The sequence below is a fragment of the Saimiri boliviensis genome, chromosome X (assembly GCF_048565385.1).
Source record: "Saimiri boliviensis isolate mSaiBol1 chromosome X, mSaiBol1.pri, whole genome shotgun sequence".
In the NCBI taxonomy this organism is placed as follows: domain Eukaryota; kingdom Metazoa; phylum Chordata; class Mammalia; order Primates; family Cebidae; genus Saimiri; species Saimiri boliviensis.
The window spans coordinates 98,161,652-98,181,469 of NC_133470.1; the positions used below are offsets into that span (position 1 = coordinate 98,161,652).

At 39.0% G+C, this 19,818-nt stretch overlaps 1 protein-coding gene across 6 annotated transcripts in view; it reads left to right on the top strand.

The window, feature by feature from the left end:
* FGF13 (fibroblast growth factor 13) overlaps positions 1-19,818 on the top strand; it is a 604,280-nt gene that overhangs the window by 95,744 nt on the left and 488,718 nt on the right. The window contains exon 3 of one of the 6 annotated variants that reach the window (XM_074392005.1): positions 11,498-11,602. The exons of 4 other annotated variants lie outside the window; for them this stretch is intronic. The gene's annotated coding sequence lies outside the window, so the exon portion shown is untranslated. Of the gene's footprint in view, positions 1-1,380; positions 11,603-19,818 lie in introns of those variants that run through there. One more of the 6 variants, XM_074392006.1, reaches the window with a different exon arrangement.

Consider the following 19,818-nt stretch of genomic DNA (forward strand, 5'->3'; position numbering starts at 1 on the left):
CGTAAATCAAATATTGGGTACCATTGAAACATGCCTAGAGGAATGACTACTTTGCACATGATCATATAGGTAGTGATGGAGCAACTTCTGAAATCCGAATCTCCGAAATTAGTATGCATGCTCTTTCTTTTGCTCGTAAAATTTGCTTATTTTACAAATGGTGTGGAGATATCGGACTTAAGAAAACACTATAAACATTTAAATCCTGTCTGATCTTTTCATAAAGAATGAGAATTGATAACATTTTGTGAAAAGCTCTATTGATGAGGAATAGAAAGAAATGTAATAAATTATAGTGATATCAGAATCATAACTTTGGAAGCTCTTAGGGGAAGTATAAACAACAATAAATGATTATATGCTTCTCCCCATACCATGTTCTACTATATTAAATAATTCTATTGCATGCAGAGTCATCCTTACTTGTCAGCAGAATGCCACCTGAAATTATTAGTGAGTAAGGTCATAATTGTACTTTTGTAGTTTAAGAATGAGTAATACGCTTGTCATTTTCTCTGCCTCCTCTGCCTTCATTATTCATCTGTATTTCAATAGTGAAACTGGTTGTCACTTCAGGCCTGACTTCAGTCTGTGGCTAAGGAGGCAGGGGGCTTAAGTCCTCTGGCTGGTCTACAGCCCACAGGGCCTGAAGGCCTAGGAAGCCCAGGCTCTGAAGCTGCCCATGGGACATGTCCCAAACTAATTGAGGTCAGTTCCCAAGTAGACCTGGGGGGAAACCTGCTGGGGCCCTTTAGCAGTGTGGCTTGAAAATACTTTTTATTGGGCTCAAACCTGCTGTTTCTGGTGGGTGGTTATTAAAGGACCCAGCTGAGAAGGCCCAAGACAGCTTATGACTGGTTAGGGGACATAGTATAGAGGTTAAGACCATGGACTCTGGAGACAGACTGAGTGGATTCCAATCCTAGCTCCTCTTCCTTTTGGCCTTGGGACCTCAGGCAAGCTACTTAACATCTCTGAGCCTCAGCTTCCTCAGCTATAAAAATAGAAATAATGGTACTTACCTCATGGGGTTGATGCGTGGATTAAGTGAGTTAGTATACAAGAGGTAATACAATACAGTGATTAGGAAGACAGGTGACAGCGTGGGAGCCACATTTCCTAAGTTCATAAACTGGCTCAACCACTAACTAGTTGTTGTTAGTCTGTTTCACACTGCTATAAAGATACTACTTGAGACTGGGTAGTTTACAAAGGAAATTTAGTTGATGCACGATTCCCCATGGCTGGGAAGGCCTTAACAAACTTACAGTCTAGGCAGAAGGCTATGGGGATTACATGGCAGCAGTGGGGGGAGGGGGAGGGGGAGGGGGGGAGGGACGGAGTGGGGGCAGGGAGGGGGAAAGAGAAGAGAAGAGAGAAGAAAGAGAGAAGAGAGACAGAAAGAGAGAGAGGAGAGAGAGAAGAGGAGAGAAGAGAGAGAGAGAGGAAGAGAAGAGGAGAGAGAAGAGAGAGAGAGAGAGAGAGAGAGAGCGCTCAGGGGAAATGCCAGACATTTATCAAACCACCAGAACTCCTGATAACTCCCTCAATATCACAAGAACAGCATGAGAGAAACTACCCCCATGATCCTATCACCTCCCGCCAGGTTTCTGCCTCTGGGAATTACAATTTGAGATGAGATTTGGGTGGGGACACAGAGCCAAACGATTTCACTGGTTATGGGACCTTTGTCAAGTGCCTTCACCTCTTTGTGCTTCATTTGCCTCATCTGTAAAGTGGGGATGATGATGATAATAGGGTTGTTGCCAGGATTAAATAAGTTAACCTAGGTTAAGCAATGAAAAGAATGCCTGCATTATGGAAGGACTGTTTAAAGTCAGCTGTCATTACTATTAATTTATGTCATTAACAAAGTTAACATGAACTACAAGAGTTGAAGACCCTGTGTGTTTCAGAGTTCAGAGCAACAGGTGATCTTGGAGAGCTGGGAACTCAAGAGTGGCATCACAGAGCAGGCAGGTCCTAGGAACCCTGCATAGCATGATAGAAAGCAGCTTAGCCATGGGGCTGTCAGAACTAAGTTTGAATACCGGCTCAGCCACTTGTTAGCTGAGTGACCTGGACAACTTATATCACTTCTCTGTGCCTGTTTCTCTGACTACAAAATGGAGATAATGACAGCACATCCTTGGGAGGATTATGTAAGGTAATACACATAAAGGACCTAGAACAGTGTCTGGCACATGGTTAGTACTCAGTAAATGAAGATGTTATTCACTAATTACTACTTAGCGTCATAGTTGCAATCAATACAAGGAGTAATTCTAATTATTATTGGCAGACTGCAAACCCCCAGTGTGAAAGGTAAATAAGGACTTGGGTGCACTGAGGAGGAGAGGTTTAATTAATTAATTAATTAAAGACACAGTCTTGCTTTGTTGCCCAGACGGGAGTGCAGTGGCACAATCATAGCTCACTATAACCTCGAACCTCTGAGCTCAAGTGATCCTCTCACCTCTGCCTCCAGAGTACCTAGGACTACAGATGCATGCCACCATGTGTAGCTAATTTTTACATTTTTTTGTAGAGATGGGGTTTTGTATTAGTGGTCTCTATGTTTTGTAAAGATGAGGTCTCTTTGTTGCCCAGGGTAGTCTTGAACTTCTGGTGTCAAGCGATCCTCCTGAATTGGTCTCCCACAGCACTGGGATTACAGCTATGAGCCAGCACACATAGCTTTTTTGTTGTTGTTTTTGTAGAGCTGGGGGGTCTCAGTATGTTGCCGAGGCTGGTTTTGAACTTGTAATTTCAAGTGATCCTCCTGCCTCAGCCTCCAAAAGCTGAGAGGGAGAGATTTAGATACTGGCAAAGGCAGGAAGGTGAGAAGCTCTCAGGGAGTTCTGGTGGTCAAGAAGAGATCAGTCTGTATCCTTTAGCAGGTTCCTGAGGAGGGAGATGTGGCTTAAGGTAGGGAGTGAAGGGCATTGGATTCCAAGGTAGGTAAACTTACATTAAAAATTTCTCTGGTGATAGTCTATAAACCATTGAGTGGAAGGCATATAGGGGATTTCAGGAAGCGTCTGTTGTTTTGCTTAAATGTCAAAAGCTGTAAAACTTGGATGGATCTGGGGCCTCTTTTTCTGTCTGTTTCCTCTTTTGTGGAGTCTCCTCATTTCCTAGTTCAGACAGTTCCTGACTTACAATGGTTTGACTTACAATTTTTCAACTTTTAAAATGATATGAAAGCAATACGCATATAGTAAGCTCCTTGACTTATGATGGGGTTATGTCTGGATAAACCCATAGTAAGTTGAAAATATCATAACTTGTAAAAGCACTTTTGACTTACAGTATTTTCAACTTATGTTGACTTTATTGGGCTGTAAACTCATTGTAAGTCAAGGAGCATCTTTACGTACATTCTTACAAAGGGACAATCTGCTACTTGCTTTTGGCCATGGAGAGTGCCTGCTGCCTTTTCTATGAAGTGTTCTCTCATCGTTTTGCCATATGTACTCCTTTTCTCTTGTGTTCCCCTATAGGACTGTGTGAACTGTAGAGATTCTTATCACGGCGTACCTGGTAGAAAATAATTAATTACCCATTCCATTCCCTACCAGCCTTGGAGTCTCTAGTGGACCTGGACTGTGCCTTGTTCTTGAGATCCCCTTATCCTCTACACCTAGCCCCAGCTTAGTGCCTTATACCAAGGATATAATATGAAGAGGATAGAATGTGTGAGGAAGCATGAAAGAGGATGCTTCATTGAGCGAACAAGTGAGTAGAGATTGAGGAAGGACAGGGGACTCATTGATTGTATGGGTCCTGAGCAACAGGGAAGTATTACCCCAGGCGTCTGTGAGATGTAATGTGTATGTGTTGGGGTTGGGGTGGTGAGGTGCATGATCTCTTTTCTCTTGTTTAGATAGCTGTGCTTCTCATTTAAAAATAATGATAGTAACAAGAGTTAACTCAGAGAGTTATATGTATTTGTGGATACCAGTGGGTTTCTTGGAAAATGGAAGGAACACCTGCATCCATTCTCTGAGAATACCTGGCAACTGGAGCAGTGATTTTCGCACTTTTAATGTAGCAGAACCCTTTATTTAAGTGAAATTTTAAACTAAGTCTGATAGATGCATGCATGGATGGATGGACAGATAGATAAAAATATAGGTGCAATATATAGATGGACAGATAGATCAGAATTACCTTAAATAAGACACACATCCCTGGACCTTGATCTCCTCTGTACCATAAAGTATAGAGCTTAATTGAGATAATTGAACCACTGATATTTTAGATGTATTAATTTTTTGCTGTGTAGGACTGTCATGGGCATTGTAAAATGGTTAGCAGTAATCCTGGCCTCTACCAACTTTACTCCAATAGCACCTCCCCTCCCAGTTGTCACAAATAAAAATGTCTCCAGATATAGTCCATATGTTTTCTGTTGGGGTATACAAAATTACCCTAAGTTGAGAATCATTGGGTTAAATGGTCTCTGGTGCCACCACCGCCGCCGTCGCCGCTGCTTCCTCCTCCTCTTCCTCCTCCTTCTCTTCCTCCTCCTCCTCTCTTCTTCTTCTTCTTCGTCTGCTTTTTCTTTTTTTTACTTGAGTGATTACTTCTAAGAGGCCTTTAGCATAGTGTCTGGCACATCGTAAGTTTGCAGTTAATGGTAGTTGATACTATTCTTCTGTACTTCCTTTCAGTAGTTTTGATAGCTTGGCTATTTCTCATCTCATCTGTGACTGATATTTTTAATGTTCAAGTTGGTAGCACAGCATATCTTGGAAAGCAGAATGGGCTGCTTTACTTTCTTGTTAGCAGTCCCCAGGGAAGTATAGTCATCAGTAATCAGGTGGTTGTTATGGCAGAGATGGGAACATGGTCACCACGTACCATTCTCCCTCCTGCTGTATGTTCTTCAATTTGGCCTTTCCTTTCCTCACTAATATTTCCCCTGGTGTTCTTTTCTCCTTTTCTGGTTAACAAGGCACAGTGCTAAATGGATTTCTTACCCTGCTCTCCTTTTTCTTTTCTTCACCAATTTGAAGCAACAGGATTCAACCTTCAGCACAACTTCCAGGTTGTTTCCACGGAAAGACTTAAAATCAGCTTTTAGGTTTGCAATGAGAAGCGACATTTGCTTTTTTCATATTAATATTCATATTCTTTCTCAAGATTCGAAAAATGTCAAAACAATATTCATGGGAAGAATTCAACTACTAGAAAAGACAAAGCTATAATAGAATTATTACAGTCTGTCATATGTTAATTACTCAAAACAAGTTGGTTTTCAGGATAAATTAAAAATATTTGTTCCTGAAACTTTTTTGACCTAGAAAGAAAAATACCAATGGAAACAAAGTATGCCAGAAATGAACAAAATAAATTAAGAATATTAAACTGATGTCATAAAATGAACATCCACTGTTTGAATTTATACATTTTTAATGAAAATTAGCAATGATCACTCAAACGTATATTTCTTGGTAAGATTTCAAAGTAGCCCATGATAAGAGTCGGGTTGCTTTTATTAATTTTCTATTGAAATCAAGACAGTTTTTATATGACCTGCTTGAACTGAACATTTGGGAACACTTTCCTTTAGTCTCCTGCATAAGGCCTGGCACCTAGTAGGTGCTCAGTAAAATTTGTTGAGCTGTATTCACAGAAGTGATCCTGGATATCTGTGTTTTTTCATTGAGTTAAAGAGCCCTTTGTGATTTAAAAAATGGAACTGGCCTAGCGCACCCATGATATAACAGGTAATATCCAAGATATTTGAATCACTCATGTGAAAAATATTTATTAAGCTTCTATTATGTGCCAAGCACATGCTAAAAGATAGTGAACCAAAAATACAGTCTCTGTAGTCATGAAGTTCACGTTTCTTTTTGAGAAGACAAACAACAAAACAACAGAACCCTGAAAAAAGTGAATAACTTAATGAAAACTATTAAGAAATGTTATGAAGAAATCAAACATTTGACCTGAGAGTTTGTATCAGAAAGTCATTCAACTCTAGATAAAAGAAAACTTTCAAAGTAGTAGCTTAAATATCCTTCATGTGAAAGATGTCTGGAGGAGAGGAGTCCAGGGTAGATATGGTAGTTCCAGGATATTATCAGGACACAGGCTCCTTCTGGCTTTCTGTTTTCCAGAGTTAGAATGGGTCTCTCATCCTTAAAGTCACTTCTTGGTCCAAGATGCCTGCTGGCCTTCCAGTCAGCAAGGAGGAGGATGGCGATGAGGAGGCAAAATGGCCTTCTTACCATATATTCAGTCCCTTTGAGGAGCAATCCTTGGAAGCCCCACCTAGATACAGTATTTTACATATCAGTTACAAAGGAGCCTAGGACATGCTATCTCTTAGCCAGATATGTGGTCACACAGAATAAAATGGGAGCTTTGTTAGTAAGAAAGAAGGCAGCTATGGATGTTGGATAATCAACTAGCGGATTTGAAACATACTGGAAGGATGTGAAGAGTAGGACTGCATGGTCATATTTACTGAGATGGGAAGGCTGGGAGAAATGGATTTTGGGGAATGGTGAGAGTTCCATTTAGGACACATTAATTTTGAGATGGCTTTGTGACTTCCAGTGGAATTTTCAGGCTGATATATGACTACTTTACTTCTTCTGTCAATGTCAGGTTTTCATAAAAGAAGGACTTATGATTGAAAGGGAGAGCTTAGAGACTTAACATGAAAATGTATTTGTATAATACATACACTTTTATCTTCAATTGTATTTTATGTAGTTCTAAAAATCACAAAGTTTTCTCTAGTTTCTTCTTTTTTCCAGAACTGTCTAATAAGCATTTACTATAAGTAAAGCACAGTTCTAGGTTCTGGGGATATATTTAGAAAAAAATAAAGATCTCTTTCCTGATGTAGAGCATTCTAGTGAGTCAGGCAGACAAGAAATAATTAACATAAAAATAAATAGATTAGTTAAGTCACTATTTATATTATATTGAGAAAACATCATGAGCACTATCATTATGGATTTTTATTGTGCTCAGTTTCTTCACTGATGTCCTCACTGAACTCTCTTGTCAGTCCTATAAGGCAGACTTCACGTTCCTCATTCAACAGATGAAGAAACAGAGGCTCAGAGAAGTTGGATAAGTCCAATGCCTTGCTCAGATGTTATCTCTTCCAGAAAAGCTTCCTGTTTAAGCATTTGTTCCACTCACAAGACAGTGAGGTCTTCATTGGAAACTACTAATTGTACTCAGTTTGATAGTCCCATCCCCTGACCTGGAACCTGGAATATAGTAAGTATTCAGTAAATGTCTAATTGTTGAACACAACTGGCCTACCTAGTTTATATACCTAGCGTTTACTTGTCAGAGCCAAAATTTGAGTCTATCTATGTCTTTGAACAGTTGCCTCCTGATTAATCTGTTTGATGCATCTAGATTTTAGGTAATTGTATTTTCCAAAGCAGAACCAGTTCTCTTTTTTGCATAATGGAGCTTGCTTATTTTAAGGCAAAATAACTCAGACCCTCTAAGGCAAATCATTCTATACGAAGGGCATTTTTTCATAAGCATTAATTTTCTCATTCCCTTTAGCAAGCCAGCTTCTGGTTAACCAGGCCCTGAGGCCTTAGAAGGAGACCTGAACTCTCTGTTTTTCTCAGAGTAGCTCATGATGAAGTCACTTGATGACTTGCCATCCAAGGCTGTAAAGGCATTAATTATTTAAATTAAGTGGGTGTTAAGAGAATCCAAAGTCACTTTTGCTTTGCCTAGAGACACCAGAGAATCTGAGAATATTGGAGCCAGAAGGGTACTTAGTCATCCTTGTTTAAGCCTTCCTCGTTTTCTGGAAGAGGAAGTAGAGATTCAGAGTAGCAACAGGCACTTGGCCAAGTCAAGCATTTAGTGGCCTAACCGTATACTTCCCACTCCAATGCTCTTTCTATTCTATCATGCTACCACTTATTCAACACTTAAAAGGTATTCTCATCATGTATAAGGAATTGTGAATGGACTTTTACTAAAGGGTAAAGAGGTGATTTGTTAAAATTTAACCATGTATTTCAAATGATAAGCCAAGTCTAATTCACTGCTCACCTGGTCTGAAGTAACAACATCTGTGATTGAATATTGAATGATTATCTTTTCGTACTGTTTTCATATCTTTGTGTTGCCTGCCACCATTGTAGAATGCACAAAGAGGGAGTATACTTTTCTTTTTAATTCCCGAAGAAACATTAATAATTCTAGCAAGGTGGGAGTGTGATGTGGCCAAGAGTGCATAGACTTTGATGTCAGGTGGCCTGTTTTGAAGTCATGGGTTCATAATCTACTAGCCTTGTGAGCTTTTGGTAAGAACCTTCTTGGAGCTGTTGGAGAACCCTGCCGGGTTCACACACTTGAAGGGTATGAGAAGGGCTGGTGGAGAGAGAGATGGTGGGTTGGTCTGGAGCTCTTGAATGTGACTCAATCCCAATAGGTCTCTGTGGCTGAATCTAGACAGGGATTTTGATAATTTAGAGCAGTTTTGATAGACACAGCCTCTAGTTGGCATTAGATATGAACATTTAACCTTTCGTTTTGCTAATTTCTTAGCACTACTCAAGAAGCCACTTTAATTTTATTTCCTGGAATAGGACCTCGTCTAAATGAAAAAGAAAAATACACAAACACCTATTACATAATCGAGCAATTAATTCACTAAATACAAGTTGCATTTACTATGTGTGAGGCACTGTTCCGTGTCCTGGAAATGCGTTCTAATGGAATGATATGAAACACATGTAAAGAAAAGGAAGAGGAAAATTAGCATAATGTATGAAAAGGAGGATAGCAATGATGATGCCTGCCATTTATCTGGGGCTCACTATGGGAGACATTAGCAGGTACTGTATATACATTTTCTCACTGGATTCTTACAACTGATCTATAAGGCAGGTACTATTAGCATCTCCCTCTTACAGTGAGGAAACTGAGAGCAGGTAAAGTGAAGCAACTTGCCAAGGGTTATGTAGCTAGTAAGTTGTAGAGCTTGGATTTGAGACCAGTTGTGACTGGCTCCAGGGCCTAAGGTCTTGGCAACATTTTATGGGGATTAAAAAGGACTGCTAATGGGTACAAGGTTTTGTTTCTGGGAGACAAGAATATCTTACAGTTAGACTGTGGTGATGGTTGCTCAACTGTGATATTTTTTAATATGAAAAATCATTGAATTGCATATTTTAAATGAGTGAATTCTGTAGCATATGAGTAGTATCTCAATGTTGCTTTTAAAATAAAGCAGGGTAACTTGATGGTTAATGATGATGGAGAGCTTACTATATGTTGTGTACTGTGCTAAGAGTTTTACAAATATTATTATGTTTCATCTCACAACAGCCCTGTGAAGTAAGTGTATCATAACCCGCATTTTACAGATGAGGAAATCAGGACTCAGAAAGATTGAGAGAGTTGCTCAGGATCATGTACATAATAAGTGTGGGAGCCAGGACTTAATCCCATGTTTGTTTGACTTTAAAGATTGCACTTTCTCTGTCTTTGCAAAATAAGAAAGTGATTGATTCTCTTTTCGGTATCAAATAAATATGGCCCTGGTTTTTATTGGTCTTAGGATTTATGATCATTTCTACTACTAAATGGTCATGGAATAAAACTTTGCAATGTTTCTGCCACATCACTACCCACATGTTTTATTTTTCTACGTAGAAACAGCCTAGATTGGGGAGGATGTTGTTCATCCAGCAATTTAATGATTAAATTTTAATCTATTGGGTAAAAATGAATAAATAAAAAATGCTTCATGTATGAAGAATTTAGAATAAGGAAAATATATTAGCTATTCATTGTGCTCATTTTCCGGCAGTACAGAAAAGCATTTTATTTTAAATGTACTGTTAATTTTGGGTGTTCTGTTTTGTTTCTCTTATGTAAACTTTCCCTGTTTATGAGAAGCAGTAGCGTGTGTTTTTTCTAGAAATAGATAGCATTCATAAACTGAAACAGTTTCACTGGGGACATTTTCTGTGGCACTGCAACAGAACTGTCTTGGCAGAAATACTGGAATCCTATAAAATAGAGTTAATATTGATACGCTTTAATCAAAAATTTCTGTTTAGAAGCAATAAAGTTATTCAGTATTAGGCAGCCTCGGTTCTATCTTTATCCTTGCTGCTAAAAACATCTTCATCTTTGGAGTATGATGCCATAACTATATATCTCCAGATTTTCTTTCCCCAGTTATAAAAGAGAACTCGTAGGGGTTGTAATGATACTGAGGATCTCCCAGCTTTGCCTCATTGGGGTGGTACACAGTTATGTCCTGTCCTCTTCAATGTCTGATAACATGATCATGAAGTTCATTTTGGAGCATCAGTCCCTATTGAAAACCTTTGCCAGAAGTGCTGTGGTGGGCCAGAGGCCGCTTCTCCTCATGGTTGCCTGAAAGTATGCTGCATGTACCTGATCTTGCTGTTCCCACCAGCTGAAGTGCATTTGCTGCCTCTCCACTGTATCTCTCCCTTTTGAGATTTTACCTATCTGTAGCAGTCAACATTCATCTGTAGGTAACCTAAGCTAAAATACGTATTTTAGTGCTGTTAATTAGGTACTTACAAAATTGATGAGGTGGCAGAAGTGGGGGCTTTAGGCTGTTTCTCCAGGAATGAAACATAGACCAAGACCACAGAACTGCCCCACTAAAGGGAGTTGCAACTGCTTTTACATGCAGAGAGGTAGGGAATTGAGAAGCCACCACTGGAACACTAGATTTCAGGACACGCCGCTGATGCTGCAGTCCAAGGGGAAGAGGCCACCATCACTGCTACTGCAATTGTCTCTCAACACCCGAAAAACAAGTCACTGGATGCTCAAATATTGCTGTGGAATACTCCATGTCCCCACAACTTTCCTTAGCAGGAGTGAAAAGCTAAACTGCTGGTGATGTAGGAAGATAATCTTTGCCTTACTCTAGTTTTTAAAATATGTAAATATATGTGTCCGCCCATTTTCATGCTGCTGATAAAGACATTCTCGGGACTGGGAAGAAAAATAGGTTTAATGAACTCACAGTTACACGTGGCTAGGGAGGCCTTACACTCATGGCAGAAGGCAAAAGGCAATTCTTACATGGCAGCAGCAAGAGAGAATGAGGGAGAAGCAAAGCGATAACCCCTTATAAAGCCCTTATAAAACCATCAGATCTCATGAGACTTATTCACTACCACAAGAACAGTATGAAGAAACTGCCCCCATGATTCAGTTATCTCTTGCTGGGTCCCTCCCACAATAAGTAGGAATTATGGGAGTACAATTCAAGATGAGATTTGGGTGAGGACAAAGCCAAACCATATCAGCATATAAAAATGAAATATATACATATATATGCATCTATATGTATATAATGCATGTAGATATTTATTTGTAGTATACAAATATAAAATATGTAAATATTTACAACAGATATATATTTATATAAAAATAAAAAAATATATAGCTTACTGTATTCCAGGCAGTGTTCTAAAAAATTGCTCCCATTTTTTAGATGATGAAGCTGAGACACAGAGAAATTAAACAACTTTCACAAATTGTAAGCATCTTCTATGAGACACATATTATTCTACCCAGCAGTGTTTTTCCCAGAAGCTCAGTAAGTATTTGGGGAATTAATTGAAAATAGATGTGTGTCATGAGTAAATGATCTCTTTGTCTTTGAGGCTGTCTTCCTTTGAGAAATGAAGGGTTTGGACTCAATAATCTCTAGATTTTTTACAGTTTATATCCCTAAGGGTTCCTTTGGTTGATTTGTATAGGGCAGCCTAAAAAAGAGCTACTATTATGGTTCTCTAATTATATGCCATGCTCTGTTCTAAGCATTTAACATGCATTGTTTCACTTGAGCCTCCCAACAGCCAGGTGAAGAAGTTTTGGTCATAATATTCACTGTTTCAGATGTGAAGAAATGGGTGCTCAGAAAAAAACGGTGGCTGCTCTATGGTCACTCCACTGGTCAGTGGCTGAGCTCAAATGCCAAATCATGTCTGCCTAACTTCAGACCCATGCTCTTAATAGCTGTGAAAGCCCTAGTTTTTTCAAAGAGAATGATATCTAGAGCATGCATTTGTCTTCTCTGCCTTTTCTCCTGCCATGTCTTTTTTTTCACTTTTGTCATCATCCAAAAACATACTGCAGACACTTTGGCATACATCTTACAATTCTCATCCCCTTAGTTGGTATTGAAGTGCTTACTCCACATGTGACATGTGTTGACATCTGAGAGCATTTCTGTTGCTGAGTTGGTGGTTAATAAACACTAATGAGTTGGTTGCATCTCTGAGATCAAGGACAGATAGCACAGGACCAGGATTTAATACCTGTCAAGAGAATAAAAAGTAGAAAATTTTATTGTGGTACCCTCATCATATTGTCCTGGTTCTTCCTTGCATTCATTATTTTAATACTTTTCATTTTATAAAACTCACTTATTTTTGTAATAAAATATTCTTACTGTTTAAAAAAGATCACTATATGTCATTGTTGTTTTAAAATTCCATGTGTACATGGCAGTCATAAAAAGGAATGAAATCATGTCCTTTGCAGGGATATGACTGAAGCTGGAAGCCATTATCCTCTGTAAACTAACACAGGAACAGAAAACCAAATACCGCATGTTCTCACTTGTAAGTGAGAGCTGAACAATGAGAGCACATGGACGCAGGGAGGGGAACATCTCACATGGGGGCCTGTCAGGGGTTAGGGCTAGGGGAGGGAGAGCATTAGGAAAAATAGCTAATGTATGCTGGGCTTAATTCCTTGGTGATGGGTTGATAGGTGCAGCAAACCACTATGGCACATGTTTAGCTATGTAACAGATCTGCACATCCTGCTCATGTACTGAAGAACTTAAAATAAAAGTTAAAAATAAAAAAAAGAGATAAAACATAAAAAAGAAAAAAAAAATTCATGCATACTGCACAGAATGAGACCTTAAAATACACACTAAAGGGTATTAACCATGGTTGACTATAGGTAGTACAGTTATGACATATCTTAGTTGATTTTATTTTCTCATGTATACTCTGAGATTTTTCATCATGAGCTTGTGTATGACTTTTGTAAGAATAATAAACCAAAATGTTGACCATGGTCTTAACTGGCATCTTCTTATAGCCGAGTCCATCACGTTTTTCCTCTGTGTGCGTGCCTCCAAGTCAATCAGACACAGTATTCTTCTATGTCAGTTGACCAGGCAGAGCGGGGGTTACAAGTCATTAGGGTCTCATCAGATACCTGACTAAGGAATTTATCAGACTGTCCATAGCTTAGAACTTCCAGTGACTGGGACTCTAAATTTGCGACTTTTGACCTTCAGAATATATTTTCTTACGTAGTTTTCTGTGTCTTATTGGATGTGAAAATAACAAGAAATCTGTACCCTACTGAGATCTATAAATCACAAGGGACTTGAAAAGTGCATTCTTTTATGTCAAAGGCAAACAGTGTTCCATCATGGGAAATACAATTATGAAAAATGATAACTTTTGAATGGTACTTTTTAGAATTTACATAGGCTGTTGACTTCCATCATCTTGTTTCGTCTTCACAGTTTTCCTGGTGGGTGGGATAGGATTATTTCATTTTAAAGGTGAGAAAACTGAAGCCCGATGTGGACGGCTAGGGAGTGATAGCAAGACTTGAATCCACATTTCTCCCCCCGCCCCCTTTTTTTTTAACTTTTGCTGCTTCACTACAGTATTTTCATGAATTCATTGAAATAATACTAGATATTCGATAAAATCATCACTGCTGCCACTGCCACTGCTACCTCTCCTCTCCTCTTCCTTCTTGTCACTGTGATCATCATTATCATCCTTTCCTCCTATTCAATATCCTTCTGTCAATTAATATTTTATATTTTGGGGGTCTGAATATATGTTCATGAACTAGTCTCATAATCTACAGAAGAAGAGGGGTCAAACTAATCTGTCTTACATCTTCTTTTCTCCCTTCCCTCTGTCTCTCCTTTCCCTGCTTTCCTCCATATTTCTCTCATTCTTCAGTTACTTCTATAAATATTTATTTTGAACTGTTCTTCACAATATTCACTTAACCCTGGCAGATGGCCTGTTAGGCCAGCTTCCATAACCTGATCCTTCTCTTTTCAGCAGTGAAGGATGAGTATTTCAGGATCAGCATATTTTATCAATGACCTAAGGCTTTCTATTACTTTCCATCTGTGGGGCCTACTTTATTTTGTGGCCAGGGCTATTTAAGAGGTTTCTGGTGTATAACGTATTCATGATAAATAACCAGTTGCTTTTGTTTCAGGGAGAGCCATCTTAAAGGAGCAAGTCACAATATGCTTCTTCCCTCACAACCATAATTTTAGGCATTAACTTACTCTGTAAGCATTATTACCAGGGGCCAGGTGCCTCTTATGATAGTTCCTAGTGTGTTGCCCTCTTTATCACACTTTATCATACTTGTCAATTTACTTGTTCACACCCCTCCTCCCCACTTTAGTGTGTACTCCTTAAGGACACAGGGCTATGTCTTAATCACTTTTATATCCCCAGGGTCTCATACATATTAAAAGTGGAATAACAAAGAAAAAAATAGCATAGCCTCTGCACAGAGGATAATTACAAGCTTCTGAAGCCTTCTGGAAATATCCCAAGGCTTGCTTTCCTCATCTGTTCAGTGGCGGTAATAGTGGTCTTACAGAGATGCTGCTCAGGCACTCTCGCTTTCTTCCCCCTAGTTTCTTAGAGTCTTCTTGGTCTCTTCTCTGGCCTTCATGGCACTAGTTGCGTGGGCAAATCCAGACTCTTACATACTTGGCAATGAAGAGTTTAAAACCCCTTGGTAAAGAATTTCAAAGCTACATTTTAACTTTACGTAGTATTTTCATTAGTAAATTTGGAATCCTAACTAGATCTTAGAAGTCACTGTCTTTGCTCACATTTTCTCTGAGCTTAAGCACAATAAAATGATTCATTAAAATATTTAAATCAGCTACTAGAAACAATAATGAGGATGAACATCTCAGAACATGAAATCTATTATTCTCTGCTCCCATTCCATTTGTAAAGGCTGGTACTCTATCCGGCACTAAAAATTAATAAATACAGGGTCAGTAAGACCATTGTCAGCAGGAAACTACAAAACTCTGGGCTCCTGCAAGCAAAGCCCAACTTTCCTTCAGAAATTCATGACATTGGAATGGAATAAAACCATGCAGCAGGTATAGTGAGAAGTAACCCTAAACTTTAAACACCAAATCAGTGGCTGCCCAGCTGGATGTACTTGGATAAGTCATTCAACTTCTCTGTGGCTCTGTTGAGTCATTGGACAAATGAGCATAATCAATCTTGACTGCCTCTGTGGACTTACCAGGAGGCTTAAGGGCCTTTGTGTGTGGAGTGTGCTTGGTCAGCTGGAAGATTCCTGTCATGCACATGAGAGGGACTCATCTTAGGATGACTATTCAGACATGTTGCATTAGAAGCACAAGTTTGCATTAGCCTCAGTTTGCAAATGTACAGGATTAGCATTCCCAGGGAATGTCACTCTGGAATGCTGCTATTGCCAACGGAAGTCAACCAAATGTCTCTCCATGATCTGTATCAAGCATACCATGTGTTTTTACACAATGGAAATGATCTTAAAGAATTGAATCATATTTTCTTGAGGGAAGTTTACTTTTTTGCAGGAAACCTGTGATGAATTATTTGGAAAAAGCTCTATTGTAATCTCTTCTAATCTGTCAGTTCTATAAGTTTAGATTCTTTTATGTAATTTTTTCTAGTCATGCCAGCCAGGAATGCATTCTAAAGTATTTTAGTGCAACATAATGTATTTTAACATATTCTAAAAAGATGATGATGTCATTTAGATATCTACGAAATAGTGAATATTGAGTACTAGTAATGATAATTACTTGTCTATTGTGTGATTACTATGTGTCCCAACCTGTGCTAATTGCTTTATATGCCCCATCTTATTGGATCCTTACTATTTGACAGATGAAGAAACTATGTCTTTAAGAGGTTAAGTCATATATCTGATGTTTGAGAGCAGGTCAAATATCAGAGTGATGGTTTAAATCCAGGCCTGACTGACTTCAGGATAGGAGTTCATGAGCATGAAGGTTGACTCTGGTAGTTTATATTCTATAGAGTTTGAAGCCTGAGTCATGAGGTCAGACGAGAACATAAAGAATCTCAGGTTGCAACCAGAAGAGGACTTTGTGGTCTATAAAGAAAAACAAAAAGCAATTTCTCTGAGTTTTTCAAAAAGTTGGTGGAAAAGCTTTGTTCCCACTCAGCACTTGTTCCTCCATACCACATTGTATCTACTACACACACAGCACCTCATGATCTATGGATGTCAATTGTAGCATGGCCATTGAGGCTATGGAATGAAATGTAAACAGGCCTCATCTTTTAAAGCATCCAGGAGCCCTGAGTTCCACCACTTTTTGTACCTGAGGTGAGACTTGGCCAAATAGGGAATCGATCCTCTGGCCTACTGAAAAACAATGTTGGTATTAACAATGGTCTTGGTAAAATACAGTGAAGAAGAATAAAAATTTTAAAATGGAAAAAAGCTTGAAAGAAATGGAAAATTATAAAGGGCACAGATACAGGCTCAATATAACTTAAATTAGAGCTCGATAAGCTTTTTTTGTAAAGGGAGTTAAGTTTGACTAAATGTCTCCCCTACAAATTCATATGTTAAAATCTAACCCTCAATGTGAAATTATTAGGAGGTGAGGCCTTTAGAAGCTGATTGGGTAGTGAGGATTGAGCCCCCATGAATGAGATTAAGTGTCCTTACAGGAATAGAGCAGAGAGCTAGCTCCCTGTCTTTCCTCCATGTGAGGATACTAGGGGTAGTTGGCTGTTTTCAACCTAAAAGAGGGCCCTTGCCAGAATCTGATCATGCTGGTACCCTGATCTTGGTCTTCAAGCCTTCAGAATGGTGCAAAATACATTTACGGTGTTTATAAGCCACTTAGTGTATGCTACTATGTTATAGCAGACTGAACAGACTAAGACAGTGTGTTTATAACTGCTTTGGGATATGTATTCCCTTTTTATCTGTCAGGCAGGAAATGGCCAAGCCTGAATTATGGCAAAGTAGTCTAGTGCTGCCCAATATCCCTGGTTACCTTTGGGTAGCCAAAGGCCACATTTCTCTGAGGGTATTTCTTACTGATAGACTGGCTATTAAGTTTCGCTCTTCTGCTTGGAAACACAGCTTAAAAGTTATTTTGGGCAGTGAAATCACATCAGCTAATAAGTATTCCAATGACAATGACAGGAAGCCCCAGCCTAGGCTTCATCAAATACCAGGTCCTACAGACTACTCCTCCAAATTTAAAGCTTCACCCTCTCCATTATTGTCCATGTTTAGTCAAAAGTATTTATGAATAATGATAATGATGATCATGATGGCTAATATTTACTGAAGATCTCCTATGTGTCAGGCACTTTACCCAACATTAATACATTTTTATCATCCAGTCCTTACAACAACTCTATGAGTCAGATACTACCATTTCTGCCGTTTTGCAGATGAGAAACTTGAGGCTCAAAAAGGCTCAATGACATGTTCCAGGTCACTGTTACTTTGTGGCTGAGGCTTATGCTGGGGGATGATAAAGTCTGCTCTTTACCACTCTGCCCACTTTCATCCCTGTTTAAGGTTCTAGAAGGCACAAAGAGCCTGACTTTGTAAAGCAATCGTTATTTCCATCTTCCTTTCAGTCTAGGCCTGAGAATGTGTTCTCACTTCTCCCTCTCCCATGCTATTCAATTATCAGTCTTAGGCCTACAGTAATTCAGACTTGGACAACTGCAGTAGCTCTTAACTGTTTCTTTTCAAAACAACTGTGTTCAGATAAATTCACAGATAGTGCCATACAATTCACCCATTTAAGGTATACAATTCAATGTTTTAGTATATTCACAGAGTTTTGCCACCATGACCACAGTCAGTTTTAGAACATTAACATGTCAAAAAGAAGTCCAACCCGTTCAGCTATCATGCCACTATTCCTGTTCACTGTGCCTTCCCTACCCACCAGCCCTAAGCAACTGCTAATCTCCTTACTGTTTGAATGAATTTGCTTATTCTGGACTTTCACAGGTGGACTTATAATATATGACCTTTTGTGATTGGCTTCATTCACTTAACCTTAGTAGTATTTTTAAGTCTCACATGTAGCATGTATCAGTACCTCATTCCATTCAATAACTTAATAATATTTCATTGGATGGACATGCTACATTTTGTTTATCCAGTCATTAGTTGGACATTTGGATTGTTTCTGTCTTTTGGACATTATGAAGTAACCAGCCTCTTAACCAGATTCTGCACAGCACTCGCAGATTATTTTTCCTAAAGTGTACCTCTCATCATGTCTTCCCTCCAATCAGGAGTCATCACTGGTTTCTCATTGCCTCTAGAACACTGTTTTGAACACTTGAATTTGGATTTTATTGTCGGAAAGTGCAAAGCATGGAGTGAGCACTTATACTGGGGAAGGAATGGCAAGGGAACTGTGCTTTACTGAGCCTTATATTTACCGTGCCTTATCTCCCAAGATCCTCAACACAAACTTTCTCAACACACTCATTCTTCAAATCTGTTTCTCATTGTTTTGTCTGGATTCTGTTTCTCTTCCTTGAAATGCCTTTCTGTTTTATGGCTGACCAGGTGAGGCCCTTCAAATCCCTGCTTGTCCATGGAGACTTTCTACATTGCTGAAGCTTTCAGCTAGCTCTCCCTTCCCTTTCATCCCCTAAGGCTCTCACCGTCTGTACAGCCCATTTGGCCAGCATGTGGGGCTGTACATTGAGACAGCAATGCTTCTCTATTTAATTTTGGTGGACTGGGAACCTCTTGAGGCCAGGGATCAAGTATGACTTATTATTATGATCATTAGTATAACAATAATCTCTATCATTTGTCTCAGGCAGTGTTACGGGCCAGGTCTTTTATTATATCCTTTTATTTGTTAACAAGAAAAGACATCAGGGTAGGAGCTATTATTACAGTTTCATCAGTGAAGAAACAGATTCAGAGATCCTAAGTAACTTATATTTGGTGTCTCAGCTCAGGTCTATCTGATGCCAAAGTGTAATTTCCACAATGCTGTGCTGACAATGACTTCTTTTGTTCTTCCTGTCCCTTCTCTTGCTCTTCCTCCTTTCTCATCACCCAGCATCATTCTCATTTTGCAGATGAGGAAATTAAGGTTCATACAAGTTTGGTATTTTTTGTAGAGCCACGTTCATAGTAAGTAATAAAGCAGGGACCTTAAAATTAAAACTTCTATCTCTAAACACATATTTATTTTCCTTACAATGGTATTTGTGTATGTTGGGGCCTCAGCAGGCTGTTTTATAATAATTGTCATGCCATAAAAGAATAGGGAGGAAAAGATACACATATACAAACAACTAGAAGAACTAGAACTATAAGATACTGTAGTGTCGTGGGGATTATAAATGTCATGGAAATTTTGAAAAAATTCATGACAGTTTCTTAGATGAAGGAAGGCTGGTGCTAGACATTAAATGATGGGTGAGATTAGCCAAGCAGAAAGCAAGGAGTCAAAGACAAAGAGAGAGAGAAAGACGTTCAAGTCTTCTTCTGGGACCATTCTCCCAGCCCAATCCTTTATATCATCTCAAATTCTGTAAGAAAGAATGTGGGCACTGGTCTTAACCACCATTGGAACAGCTGTTAGAATGAAACATAATATTGAAATGGTTGTGTGGCTTTGTAATATGTTCATATTTCTCAAACGGAAAGGCAAGGACATTAAACAAGTGATGTCCTGATTTTAAAATCTGT